Consider the following 14,923-nt stretch of genomic DNA (forward strand, 5'->3'; position numbering starts at 1 on the left):
CTCCATACGAAGCTTAGGTTCTTAAAGGAATTTGATATGTTTGCTTTCTAAGAACTTGTTGAGGAACAAGCAGAAAGAATGGACAGATAAATCTTTATATTTGTAAATGATAAGCTTGGATACCTACTGTCTCCACTTTTAAGACAAACAAAATCCTTACACTTCAGGAAAATACTGAGGTGTATTCTTTTATGATTTTTCTGACTATTAGTTTAATTGATTGACAAAGACTGGTTCTTCAGTAAGATTTGGATCACACCAAACCCACAAACAGTAAAAATAATATTTTAGATTGGGCTTTTTTTTGTGTTTTTAAAAATAATATAAAATTTATACAAGCAAAAGCAGTCATACAAATAGCACATCTATGCATGTGTAGTCTTCCATTATGCTGCACAAGTATTCCTTAAGGAAGAAATTATGCAAAGTCTAAAGAAATCTGTGGGATTCCTTCATAATTTGGTGGCCTTTAGAAAGACATAGAAGCTTGACCCTTTACCATAGGCAGTTCCAAATGCCCAACTTTTCTTTCCCCATCCAAACAAGAAATATAGAGACCCCCAAGTACTTATCAAGTCTAAGTCATCATTAACAAGTCTGCAATATGCAGTATGGCAAGTCTCTCTCCCTACTCCTTGCTACACCTTCTCAACCTGTGTGTATTTTGCATCTGTGTGCAACAAAAACTTCCTTCTCTATCTATGATTCTAAACTATTAGAAGCAAGTTCAGTTTCTTGAAGGAAGCATTTTACAGGAAGAAGGTAAATGGCAAATTGCAATGTTTGTGATGAGATGACATCTACCTACTAGAATAGGGCCACGTTGATTTATAGATGTGTGAGAACGATTATGTTACAAGAAGTTTTGGGTCTCAGTTCCTGTCTTTTTGACATAATTGGAAAAAAATTCTGTCTGATTACACTGGAAGAAGGATCAGACCCTTAAATATGTTGCTATAACTCTTAAGACTTGTAAAGCCTGTGTTAGGATCTCAGTTCTTGTGTCTACCTCAGGAATAATCAGTGTATATTTTCACAGTGGTTGAATGTATATTTCACTGATTTAAAATATGTTTTGCAAAGCTGTCCTTGTCACTTCTAGACTGATACATTTGTATGCACTTTCCCCTTCCAAATTCTGTTTAGATAGCTGTGAAGAAAAAAAATCTGTCTGTACTACTACAGCAAATTGTGTATCTGGACATAATTCTACTACTGTCGCAACCTCAAGACTGTTTACTGAGAGGGTTATGAAATAAAAACTTTTATTTAATGATTCAAACCTTGACATCAATTTAGGAAATGATTGAAAATACCTAGGACAGAAGAGGCAGAATCTCAAGAAGAAAGAAAGAAATCAAGGAACTACCCCACACTTAAAAATTGTCTGCAATCTTCTTGCATATTCCTTTTTTTTCTACATACAGAGGAATCAATATTATTCTTTTTTTCCTTTCAAACAGTATTTTCAACCTCCTTAAGAAGTCCTACTGATCTTTATACCTCTTTGATAATGCAAAGCAAATAAATTTTTAAAAAGGAATTAATTCAGTATCAATAAAAAATTCTTAGTTCAAATCTGTTGTCTTTGTTCAGTGTATTAGACAGCATTGATCATATATGACAGATGATATAAGAAGAAACAAAAACAATTAATCAAATATTGTATATTTTCTTGGTAATACACTGTAACAGAATTAACCTATTAGCTATTTAATTTCTTAAAAATAAATGTTAGGCTTTCTAAAGTTTGATGGTGAACATGAGGTCCTTTTCCATAGATAACCCCTGGAAACAGAAAATATGCACTTCACTTGAGATCTTGATATAGACACTATCAACACTTCCAGCAACCCCACCAGCCTAACACCCAGTATGTGCTAGACTTTACTTCTCTTGCTATAATTCTTTTTATATGTCTGTAAAATGCAACACAAGGAGACCATGTGACATATTTTTCTTTTTTCATGTCTATTAATTTGAAAAATATAGATCTAATGAGTAAGAAGTTGTGGAAAGGTCATATTACATTACCAAACAGATAAGTGTCTGTTGGGTAGCACGATTGTTCCAAGGAAAATGAAAATCATCCAGAGAAAAATCTAATAACATGTTTTAACAAGACCCCTCCTTTTTTTCTTAATTCCACAGATCGAGCACCTTCTACAGCAGAAATATATACAGCAAGTTTCTAGCTATCTCCCTGTCTCCTGCCATTCACACCCTGTGCCTTTTCCATCTCTGATATGCACTGTCTCACCTTTTTTCCATTATTGCCCTGTTCTCCTTTGTTGTTTTGATAACAGTGGAAAAGTTCCCTTTCAAGTTGTGAGATATAATCAGCAATTATAAAAATATCCCTCTCTCTGCCATTAAATTAAAAGGCAGAGGAACATGGTCTCAGCACCTTAGTCCACAGTTCAGAGTTTCGAGCTGCAGTCACTACTGTGAGTTTGAGCTTGTGCAAAATACTTCATTATTTTGATCCTCTCCAAAACAGTGATTGAAAGTTTTCAAAAGCTTTATAGAGATTTTGGTGGAGGGAACAAGACACTTTAGAATGAGGACATATCTTACCTACCTTGGAAACTTCCTCATTAGCCAGGATTCCTAAGGGGATAAAATCTGGCACCTCACTTTCTGCTCCTACCTCCTCTAGAGTCCAACAAATCAAACTGGACACTTAAATCCAATAGACTGGGTTTTCTTTCCTCTCTACGTTGCTCTCTCATTCTTTTTTTTTTTTTTTTTCCCAGCTTTTGTGTTCCCTTTTCCTATTTTTTAATAAACAAAAGTGAAGGCTACCCAATGAATCTTGAACATAATAACACAGTTCTTCTCTTTAATCTTTCTTTGGACACATATATGGTTAAGTCAGAGGTGAATTTTGCCAGTACTAATGAAAGCAAGCTGAAGCTCATATCTCTTTTGTGAGCTAATTTTCAGCATGTCCAAAGTGGTTGTGCAGGTATTTGTTCAGCTGTCAATACAGTTTCTTTTCTAGCTAAACTGTGGTTTATCAGGACTAAACAACTATTTTAAAAATAGTATTTTAAAAGAAAAAAAAAAATAAAGCAGGGGAAAAAAAATATTCTTGCACCATTTTAACTTCTGATAGTTTGTGTGAGATTAAGGGATAATAAGTTTAAAAACACCTCTCCAAAAAGCAATATTTGGGAGATATTGTGCTATTAAAGAACAATATTTGGAAAAAAAACTTGCTGCCAGGGACTTTTTCTGCTTCTGAGAAATGTGAAATACATTATTGAAACTGTTAAAGAAATGTAATGTCCCAAAACATCCTTTGTAGCTCTTCCAAGTTCTTCATATTACCTCTAGTGGTCTAGGAGACAATCAAAATTTTGAAACATGAGTTTAATTCTATTTTCCCTCTTACTATATTGACAGAAGAACAATAAAACCTCCACCTGGAATTTGAAGTAAACTCCTCTGGTAGAATGAAAACATTGCAGCTCAAAGGTGCCCCCACAGAGAAATAAAATACAACTGGGGAAATGTTAAAGCAGCACACTTGTGCTTCTTCACATGTGCAAGAATATCCTGACTTCATGGAAAAAGTCATTTTTGGACTGATAAATGCAAACCTCCACTATGTTCACTGTCATCTAAAATAGCCCACCATGAAATACAGCTGGCTATTAAAGAAGGTCAAAGGAAACTGCTTCTTCTGGTTTTGTTGCACTTAGTTTTGGTTTTTTTTGTGGGAGGATGTTTTTGTAATTTGTTTGTTTTGTTTGGGGTTTTTTTTTTGAACATAGGCTGTACTTTAAGGTCCATGACCTTACCAAGTTTCTCTCCAACTTGGATTTTTAGAGAAGACCTAGTACTCAATGAAAGATGGAAAATCTTCAGGAAGAAGTAAATATTAACTTGAAGAAGTAAATATTAACTTGAATACAGGACTTCATGGATGAAGTTCAAAATATCAGGATTCACAAAATTATTCTTACACTATTTTTCTGCCTCACTCATTGTAACAAAATACATATTTATATTTCATTGTTGTACTTCAGTGGCTATCAATTAGGTCTCTAACTGTACTTTTATTTTGGATAATTTCTATTTATAGTTTTTATATGTGTGATTTGGTTAATGTTATTTCATGTTTTAGTCTACAGTCCAAGCCTGATAGAACATTAACTGACTTGAACATTTCACTTTTTAATTTTTAAAAGAAAGGCTGACCATATATCTTTGGGTTTTCAGGTATGCTCAATGTTGAATTAGTTTTCAATCTCCTTGAGTCAGAGGTTTAAGACACATTTTTTTACAAGCTGGAAATAATTCAAGTCTCTTCTCCATTTAACACTTAGTTTGCTTCTCTGGTAGAATTGTTTTCTATTCCATTTTGCAAAACATATAATTGTCAGAAGTTTAGGAATTAATCTAAGAATTTCTAGTTCTTCAACTGTATCTGATTTGACCACTGCTCTTTCCCCTTCCTGATCCAAACCTAACATGAAATTACAAATACATCCTTTCCCATAAGGACTTGTGTTTATCTTCCCAAAGCTCATGGCAGCCTTGAGCCTTTGCTTTAAATTTCTGTTTTCAAGCACCCAAAGTCAATTCTCTGAAAGTTTAACCTTATCACTCAGATCTTTAGATAATAGGATTTTAAACTCAAACTTTCACAACATCCAAACCTGTTCATATTATTTACTTTCTGTATCATAGGCCACAAAGAAAGACATTCAGACACAGAATGTGGCATGACACATCATTTGGGGCTTCTAAAATTTGGTGAATTTATATTGAGTCTAAACTCTCAGCCGAAATCAAATCTTCAAAGTCAACAACATTTAGAGAACAGAAACATACCCATATTTCTACTGTTTTGAAAGTTTAGGTTATCTTCCTGTCCTCTGCCTTCCTCTCTGGAAATGCATGGGGGTCACTTGTGGATCCCGTGTAATATCTGCCAGATCTACACAAACAACTCAGGTGCTCTGCAATGTTTCACAGGCCAGTAAACATTATCTAGATCACAACTGAAAACATGCTAGTTAGCCTATCGAATCATCCTCTAGGATCTCTAAACTCCATTACATACAGGGTATTAAAAGTCATATATCTAATATCAAACCCTATCAAAAGTGTAAAAATGAAGCTCCTGATAGTGAATGTTTACAAGAAAGTGGCTGATGGTATCTTCACTAAATTTCAGCCCTTTACCTTGACTTTCAGCTAGTTCTGATGAAATGAGGGGTTCACGTGAGATACAGAGAGAGTGAACCTCATCCACTCTTTGTACAAAAATATATAAAATTTTGCAAACCATAATTTAAGCCTAGGAATTACAATTAACCAGTTAATTACAGTTAACCAATCATTCAAATAGCATGTCTTTAATTATTTATTTAGTTAATGTTGTTTATTATTCATTTTATATTTTAATGTTATTTAATATTCAATACTCTTTATTAATAGCTAGTACTGATGAATTCGTTCTAAGAGAAAAAAACCCTCAAATTACAACATAAATTCTGTCAGCCCATTTGTTATGTGAGATGGAAAGCAGACACACACACACACACACAATTATTATGCTTGGATACATAACAAAGGGCTGATGATATTAAATTTCGGACTTCATTGGGCAATAATTATGTTCTCTCGAGTAATTTGCATAATTTTTCCAATAACTTACATGACTGTTGACCTTACTAAGTTAAAAAAAGTCTTTTCCATACTTTCATTAAAAATATGCATTTTTGTTTTGCAGTTTCTTTTAGGTTTAGCAGAGTCTTATGGTTCTCCTTCAATAGCAAAGGTAATTTTATCTTGTGTACAAGATTTTGAAGCAATTTTAGCATTAAGTGCTACTGAAACATATGGCCCAATGTTTATCTTGTCTTATGCCACATCAATTTTATATTAAGCATGTTTTCCTGAAGCTGTTAATCTTATAAGACACTGCTTATTTTAAAATTTTTTTTTACTCCAACATTTTGGGAGTGGAAAACCAGTCTAACATGAACCTCCATAGTGACTGGGAACAATTGTTACTTTGCTGCTTGGCAAATATTTAGGCTGACACTTCAGGATCACCCCAGGACAAGAGGTTTTCCTTCTAAGTTGTCATTAATGGTAAGGAGCCTGTTGAAAACAAGGACTGTGTTCCCAGCCCAAGTTAAACATAAGTGAGTTGTATTGTAGAACTGGTGGGAATCTTACCTCCCCTGCATCACTTGCAGACTGTCTACTGCAATTCTTTTCCAGCAACTTGAATAATTTCCTATGATAACAAAACATAAATGATAAAGAACTCAGATATTTATTTCCCATGGCTGAATTGCATTTATGTTTTTGTTTAATTTTTTACTTGCAGCACAAAAGTTTATAAGACAAAATCAATCATTTTCTGGTCATTGGTAATTAATGGTGCAATGGCAAAAATTTTTATGCATGTACAGAAAAAATCATGGCAATAACATGAGAAGTTCTCATTTAAATCAGTACTAGGACTACCATACAGCTGGTTTTATTCTTGGTGTTGAGTATTTTAACTAATTCAATTCTGATTTAACTGATTCAATTCTTAATTAACTAATCCAATTTTGGATTAGTTAACTCTAAAAGGCAAGGTTATAAACTTGAATAAGCAATTAGTATGCCATTTATACTCTATTGTCATTAAAGCTGATACACAGTTCTAAAACTATAAACTCATCTTTTATTTTAAGTACATTTTAGTAAATAAGGAAATAAGAATTATTTTTTTCAAAGCCAAAACCATAACCCCACCATCTTTAGTGACAGATACATTCAGAGAGCATCTGTGCACTTTCCTAGTTGTGTGTAGTTTTTTAATATCTGTAAATTTAGTTCAGCTGTTCTTTAAACAACATGGGCATATTAATCAAAATATAAAACTAATCAGACTAATTTTTGGTTTGTGAGATTGTCTTTTAAAAAGTTGCAGTCATGTAAAGCCACATATTTTCATTCTGTTTTGTCTCAAATTGCAAATACCATTAGATTAACATTTGAAATAGTTCTTTTCATTTTCTCATATCTGAATACTGTATAAATCCCAGAGACAGCTTTGCCATTACAGCATGGCCGGTGTTTATTATTCTATACATATATGGATAGTAATAATTAATCATAATATTGAGCATCTTTGGAAGATTCCAAAGGAATCTTAAAAGCCCAATGAATAATGTCCTCATCTTATATATATGGGAATTGGAGGCACAGAGGGTAAAAGAATTTGTCCAGAATCTCACAGTAAATCAGTAACAACATGATAACAAGAAAAGACATTTCCTGAGTCATATCTCTGCTTTAACCAGAAAAATAATCCTAACCATGTGAACAAGGGTTCTGAAACACAAACATTTAAAATAAATATTTTCTGTTAGCGGACATAACCAGACAGAATTTGGTTAAATTTATGAAATTTTGGAAAAATTAGTCTTTTCAGTGGATAGATTCACTGTAAAAATTTGGAATAAAGTTAGGGAGATTTTTTTTTTTTAGAGATTTATTTCTCAGTAATGAATATTCTGGAGTTTGAAGCAAAAAAGGTCTATCTGTAGCCTTTAACTTGTAGCTATATTAGACTATACAACAAGTGAAATCAGGTACATGAATACATATATGACTAGGTAAATTTATTCAGAGGTATGATAAGACCTTGTGGAAGATTATATTTGAAATTAAAAGTGTACTCTTTTAAAAAATACTGTATCCACTCATTGCCTCAAGCCCCAAGCAGCAATGAATTTATTTCCCCCTTCACTGGAGACCCATTTATAAGAAATATGGTGGCACAAACATCTCTCAATTTTTCTTCAGAATTGGTCCTTTGGGATACAGAATTAAGTACGTGAAATTTTATTATTGATTTGTTTCTACAATTTCCCACGTAGCTTCCCCCTGGAGACAGATACTGATCCAAACTGAAAATGCCATTGTTCAATGATTAAATTTCCTTTTTAAAAAATATTTTCTCCCAGAAATATTTGTCCATTTTTCTTGGATGCAGAGTTTCTTGGAACAGGCTTTGTGGATGCAGGGGGATGGATTGTGATGCAGGGGGAATATTTCTACTGAGTCCAGTGGACTTTTTAAAGCACTAAGAGTAAGGTTTTTTGTTGCACACCACTTTTTGTACTGCTTTTACCCCCTCTCCTTGTTCCATTGTAGTGCTATGTGTTCTCTTCCATACAGAACCTTTTTATGATGTTTATTTCATAAGGGTAAGCCTAAGCTTTTTTCTTTTTATTTATCCATTTAAACTGGCTTCCCATCTTCCTTGACCTTCCAAGAGCTTATCAAGAAAAAGAAAATAAAATGTTTGAAAATAAAATAAATTGTTTGAAAATAAAATTTAAAAAGTGGAAATAAATCTCTTTGTTTTGTAATTTTTAATTAAGCAAGAAATGCTCTGTCATTTTTGGTTTTGAATGTTTCTCCGTATATCAGTGCTGTTGATTCACCCTGCACTTGGATTTTTGCAATTCAGGGAAACATACCATGTCATTCCAGAGAACCGACTGGTATAAGAGGGAACATTTTGTTCTTGTACATGTAAAGCAGCACTGAACTTATGACACCTTATCTGACTCAGTCCATGGCTACACTTGAACCATAATTAATAGTTAATGAAATCAGTGACATGAGGAAATGTAATTGCAGTATCTCCTAATTTATGTAGAAGACATAGCTTCAGTGCTAAATATTCAAAAGTTCCTAAATATAATAGAGCACTATGGGTAGAGCTGGATGTGTTGTTCCAGCTGGTGCTGATCTAGGTTAAGAGGTGACCACAGCCTACTGACAGCTCCTCATCACCATCCTACACACTTGCTGCCTGCTGCAGACTGACAATTGCAGCCTCTGAAAGTGCAACTGCAGAGGTAGCTGCTTCCAGTTTACCTTCAGCAGTGGCATTTGTTTGCTCATCGCAAATTTTTGTCACAACCAAAGGTGGAGACATATGAGCATATTAGGATGTCTTATTTGAATTAAAATCTGTGTTTTTTGCTAGTATAGTTGAATGTCTGCATAGTTAATTTAGTGCAGAATACTGTACAGGCTGTTTTTTCCAATCTAAGCCTTTGAAGTATGGACTGAATGGCTTTATATCAAAGATATACCTAGGGGACTCATGTCAATGCAGGAGTATCAGATGGGCTGTTGGATCAATAGGTCATACACTTGGGTAAAAATACCGATACAACATTACTTTAAAATAGAGGAATGGGCCTCTCTCAAAGCCAGTTGATCCCATTCCCAAAAAATAAGCCATTATTATTATTTGGAGGTTAGATGACATGCATTCCACCATTAAGGTGCTGAAGCTTAACAAGGTACCAGTCTTTCTGGGGAAGCTTTCAACAAGATGCAACTTGAATGATCTTCCTGAAAATAGAGGAAACTTTTAAAAGGACCCTTATACCACAAACCTAAAGTTGAAGTACATTCCAGACATTTAAACTGAGTGAGCTTGATCTCACTCATAAAATTTACTACTAGATGTTCATTTAAATAATATGTTGTATGATGTACCTGTTGATTAAAAACAGTATAGATAATGTATCCCTCAGAATGGTACACAAACATCCTGAATATTCACTATGCAGCAATGTAAAAAATACTAACATAATGTTAGTACTTCTGCCCCTTAGGCAGATCAGGGTGCAAAACCAGAAATCACCAAACTCTCAACTTTTTTAATGAGCACAAGAAGGACTCACACAATTTAAACTAGACTACGATGTTGTCATGTTTCTCATATTTTTTTTAATAGTGACGTGTAGAGGTGACTTCTAGAATGCATTTATCCCCCTCTCTTCAAGGAACAGACCTCTAAGTCTCTTTGCAAGGCAACATCTTCTCTTAGCAGTGGAAACTAGTGATTAGCTCCTTGATGGCTCAGACATTCCCGAAGAATGTAAATGTAGCATTTGCATAAAGTCACGTGGTTAAAAAAGAATACAAAATATGAAAAGGGAGGGAAAACTGCTAGGTCAATGAATGATTTTGAGAATCTAATTTAAAGAACTTAACAAAGTGAAGGGCATGGTGTGCTCTGGTTGCTCTTCATAAATGTGGAGGGGTAAACACAGCGGAGGGAAAACAAAACAAAAGTTCCTGATTGAGCCAATTCAAAAATGTGTTGAGTAGGGAGCTGCCTTCAATACAGATGTTAAGCAAGTCATAGGACACCAGCTTTCACGAGTCAGAAGTTAAAAGAGTTTTCTGAAGCTACACCTGGGCATTCATATTAAAATATATGTCTGCACACAACTAGGAGCAAGTAAACCCTACGCACCGCTGATGAGAGATAACCCAGCAGAGGTACTTTCCAAAGAAACTGGATAAATTTAACACACTTGAAATTGGCCTGAGCCTTTTTTGCCCCATTTTGACCCTAAGGGGATTTGTTTTCATCCTAAAGGAAGTTGAGTAGCTTGCCAACCTTGACCCTAGAATTCTCAGTTTGGGCCAAGAGCTGGAAGAAGCTGTTTAGGGAGGAAGTTAAAATTGTTCCTTCCCAGGAGGAGGAACAGTTGGAGAATCAGTCATGCCATTGCAGTGACATGGTTTTGCAGGCCCTGATTATTCAGATAATATAGTGTTAGATGATATGACAGCCTGATATAGACAGATGAAGTGAAAACCTTGTGCTCTTATCAAAATATTTGTGCAAGAGGTTTTATTTTTCAAATGAGAATGATACTAAAACATAAAAATATTGCCTTTATCCATTGCAAGATATTCTCTTGCCAAGACTAAAGGCCAAAATGGAAATTATGTGACAATGCAGCACTTTCTCATTGTGAAATGTGATGTCATTTCAGAATACCCTTATGACCTTTGAAACATTAGAAATTTTTGCAGTAATTTGATTGGTATACTTTCCTTTATATAGAGCACACTTTCATTTTACTCCATCACTCACATCTCCTAGAACTAGACCACACCTTTGCAAATAAAGTGCAGATATTTAAGGAAATGCATTCTTTATACATTTATTTACAGTATGCAAGCCACAGTTATCATTCTGCTTAGCTGACCTTAGTATCTGCAGGGTCATTCTAAAATGACCCCTTCTAACCTGTCCTCTAGAGGTTGATGGCACCTCTTATTACCTTCTCTTTTTTCATGCCTGTGGCACTTACTGGTTTTGCATATTATCTTTTCTCACCTGCTGTGAAAAGTCTAAGCAAAACTGTTTAAAAAAATAAGATCCTCATTTTTGGTGTTATGCATGATATCAAAGTCAAACCTCGGATAACCTCAGCCTAAGTACCAAGCCTTCCCTTTTCTGGGTAATTCATTAGTGGAATCAGAGGCCATGAGCTCTCCTTCTCCCCCAGGTGATTATCCACCTTTGTCCATACCGAGAAAGTCTTTCTGAAAGTAGATTTTTTCTATAGGTAGAGCCATTCAAACTTTACAGTGTCTTTAAGCACACTAAAAAAGAGGAGTTGATAATTTGTGACTAATCCAGAAGATGCTCCATTTATATTATGAAGCATGTCTCGGACAGACCTCTGACTGTTAAAATGTCTCAATTCCTGACAGTTTTTTGAACCTTTTCTCCAGTAACACGCTTGCAGTGTTTTATCAAGTTGCTCAGTTTATCCAGATAGAATGACAGTTCACTCTAAAAATCCATTGTAAATGCAAATAAAAGACCAACAGGAACTGGAGTTGCTATGATGGAGGGCAACCAGGATCTGTAAGGTTTTGTAAAGAATTATGACCTACAATTGTGATATGTGAAAAAGGGAGATTTCTTTGATTCTTAGCATTTAGTTTGTCTGTCAATGCCCCAGGAAAGCTGAACCCCTTGTGCGTGACTAGTCTGTGAACATCCTGCTAGCGAGACCCTTCCCTGAGCAGTCCTGCTGGATTGTGGTTTGACTGACTTATTCATGGACACACTGACAGCATAAGGGAGACCTCTCAGTGGGTCTTCCTCTGTATTTGAGTATGTTCCCTGCTGCCAGTGACTGCCAGCACCCATGAAGGACTCACACAGTTTCTGTAATTACACTCTTTATTAGTATAAAATTTTGACAGGTTCAAGTATCTGACTGAAGAAACACATTTAAAGAAAAATAAAGACAAGCTCTAATCCCCAGAAAGGTATTCAGCATGGATAGACTGTGGTTCCTACTCAAGAGCTGTCCCTATAGGACAGGTTCAACATGATCCCAGCAGTTACAGTGGAGTGTTCCCTAACTTTTCTCCCATTCTTGAATTTAATACAATTTCTTTATGTATATGTATATGACTCTCATCAACCATACGTTTGTTACTGACTGCTGCAGAATTTTCTTGTATCACTTTTAAAGATACAGTCCAAATAATTGAACTCATCCATGGTGGTATCTTGTAGTTGGATAATTTTGGGAGGGAGATATGGGTTAGCATTACAATTAGGCTGTGATGAACCAAGCTAATCTGAGAGTGATTTCACCTGAGCTGTTGGCTCAGCAGCAGGACATATTCCCCTCTCTCCCCTGGCTGACAGGTGCTGTGCAGTTTCTCAGCTCCCATCGAGTTCCCCTCCCTGCAGGGATTTCCACAGAGCCTGGCCTCCATTCCATCCCCTTGGCAGGTGCTGTGGCTGCAGACTGTGGGTGTGAGGAATCACCATGAAATAAGTGTCAAGGATGCCAACCACATTCCATCCAGTGAGTAGTGACTGTATTTTACCCTATAATTTCCATACCATAATAACCTCTGTTAGGATGGGAATAAAACTTCTCAGTTCCCTTTGATTTTATCCCCATGCATCTTTCCACCAATTGGAATAGAATGGATTAAAATTTTTTTTTTTTTGTATGACTCCTTTAATATCAGTGGAGTTACACCTGTAAAACAGTTTGCTTTTTTTTTTTTTTTCACAAGTGTTGTACATTTCCTCAGTTGCAGATGAATTAAAATCATTGAGTTTCCAACAGAATAACCAAAAATCAGATTTTCATTCAATGCCATCTTGTGCCATAGCCACTTAGGAATTTGTGATGCCTTTGTAAACCTCTGTCATGGGGTAGCTTTACCTTTAAGACAGCTTGGAGGGAGAGGAAGTTGAAGCTGCTGGTGGCTGATGGGAGTTTTTCCTCCTGACCAATTATCAGTCATTTCCAAGAATTGACAGCAGATCTGACTATTAAAAAGTGAATTCAACTTGTAAACACCCCCTTAAGAAGTACCTCTGTTACCTGTTACCTCTTCTTTGTTAAACTTCCTGAAAACCAACATTCACTGTTTTGACTTTTACATACCTTGTATAGTCGGAAGAAATTATTACCTATATGATGTTTTAGGGATCCTTTCACAGATTCTATCATTACTCATAGATTTTTTCCCTCATGGACAAAATATCTTAAAGATATCTGAAATCAGAAGTGAGTTGCAATTGGAGTATCCTCTAAGTTCATGTTTCATAAGCAATATCCTGGTAGAAAGATGTATTACATTATTTCCCCTGAACAAGTAATCTAAAACAAGTTCAGTTGCTTGCTGAGAAGGGTGGTAGCCATGCCACAGTTATTTAAAAACTTGTCTTCACTCTGCTGCCCAGTAAATCAAGCAGTGGTTGAATCTAAAAAGGAAAACAAACTCTTTATCCATGCACACTGAAAGTGCAGTGTAAGCACCAAGCTGGTAAATTCTAGTGTCATTAATCTTTTTCTACAGGGTTCCCTGTCACCGTCTCTGTTCTGGCAACACATACTCGAGTCTGCATTGAGAATGAAGAGCTACTTTGTACTGTTTTGAAATTTGTCTAGCTTCATGGTTGTAAAAATCATCTTTTCTTATGATGGGAAAATCAAAACAACTAGATGATAATAGATCATGCATTTAAGTAGAAAAAAGGTTTTTCATCCCTCCACCAACCAAAGTATTATAATTATTTTTTTGTCTACCTCAAAAAATATGCACTATGACTTTATACACACTTACATTACAGTTTAGAAGGTCTTCAAGTAAAACTTTATGAAAACAGAGGTACATCTGTTTCATTTCCATTTACTGTATGTGTACTCTGATGCACACCCCTTAGGTCCAAAACTCTTCTTCCCAGTTGCTGGTACCTAAAGGTAATACCAATTGAAGTGCTTAGTATCCAGCTTTTTTTTTAGATCAATGACATGTAAATAGTGTGATTATTCATTAATTACAAAATGTAGCCTTTTCCTCAGCCCTCCATCAGGATGTTCCATTCTCTCCAAGTGTACCCTATTTTGCTCTCCCCAGTGGAAAGGTAATACATATGTTAGAGAAAAAAACAGCACAAAATATGTCAAAATCCTAGAACTATACCACCTGGTGAATTATCTGTGCAGAATACTAGATTTCTTCTTTTGCAACGTGCTGTCAGAGTTACCATCATTCCAAATAAATTAATTCATGATGGATGAGTCATAGGATATAAATTATATTGTGCTTATCATTGGGTAGGTAACCTGGGAAGCACTGACTCTTGAAGAAGAGACCATTATTACTACTCTTGCATAATAAAAAAGTGTTCATTAAAAACTTGAAAGCTAAGTTGCCAAACTTAAGAAAAATGAAAAAATCAAATCCTGGTAAACTGAGCTCATTCAGCCATTTAAGAAGGTAGAGGGGTTTTCCTTTCTTAAGAGATATATTCCAGCTTCATTGTAAAAAAAAATTAAAAAAAGCTAATTGCAAACATAGAGTCAAGTCTGTCCATTACTGCAAAAACACTGTCCTGGAAACAGAGGTATGTATTGGCAATGGGTAAGTTCAGAAATTCTGAGGTTATGGGGAGGCATCCCATCTGACCTCAGGTTATCACAAGAGACACCACCAGGTACGAATGAACAAAATCAAGTTACTAAAAGACATTCTTTAGGTAAAACTTGAGAATATGAGAAGTCATATTCAATACTTCAAACTCCGGAAA

The 14,923-nt window shown here is 35.2% G+C and overlaps 1 long non-coding RNA gene across 1 annotated transcript; it reads left to right on the forward strand.

The window, feature by feature from the left end:
- The first annotated feature begins 12,515 nt into the window (after positions 1 to 12,515).
- Positions 12,516 to 14,693, forward strand: LOC147654738 (uncharacterized). The gene is made up of 2 exons (XR_015282525.1): positions 12,516 to 12,680; positions 13,690 to 14,693. It is a non-coding gene; the product is annotated as an uncharacterized LOC147654738 (long non-coding RNA).
- Positions 14,694 to 14,923: the final 230 nt, after the last annotated feature.

The sequence above is a fragment of the Cyanistes caeruleus genome, chromosome 2 (genome assembly GCF_971803275.1).
Source record: "Cyanistes caeruleus chromosome 2, bCyaCae1.hap1.1, whole genome shotgun sequence".
Lineage (NCBI taxonomy): Eukaryota > Metazoa > Chordata > Aves > Passeriformes > Paridae > Cyanistes > Cyanistes caeruleus.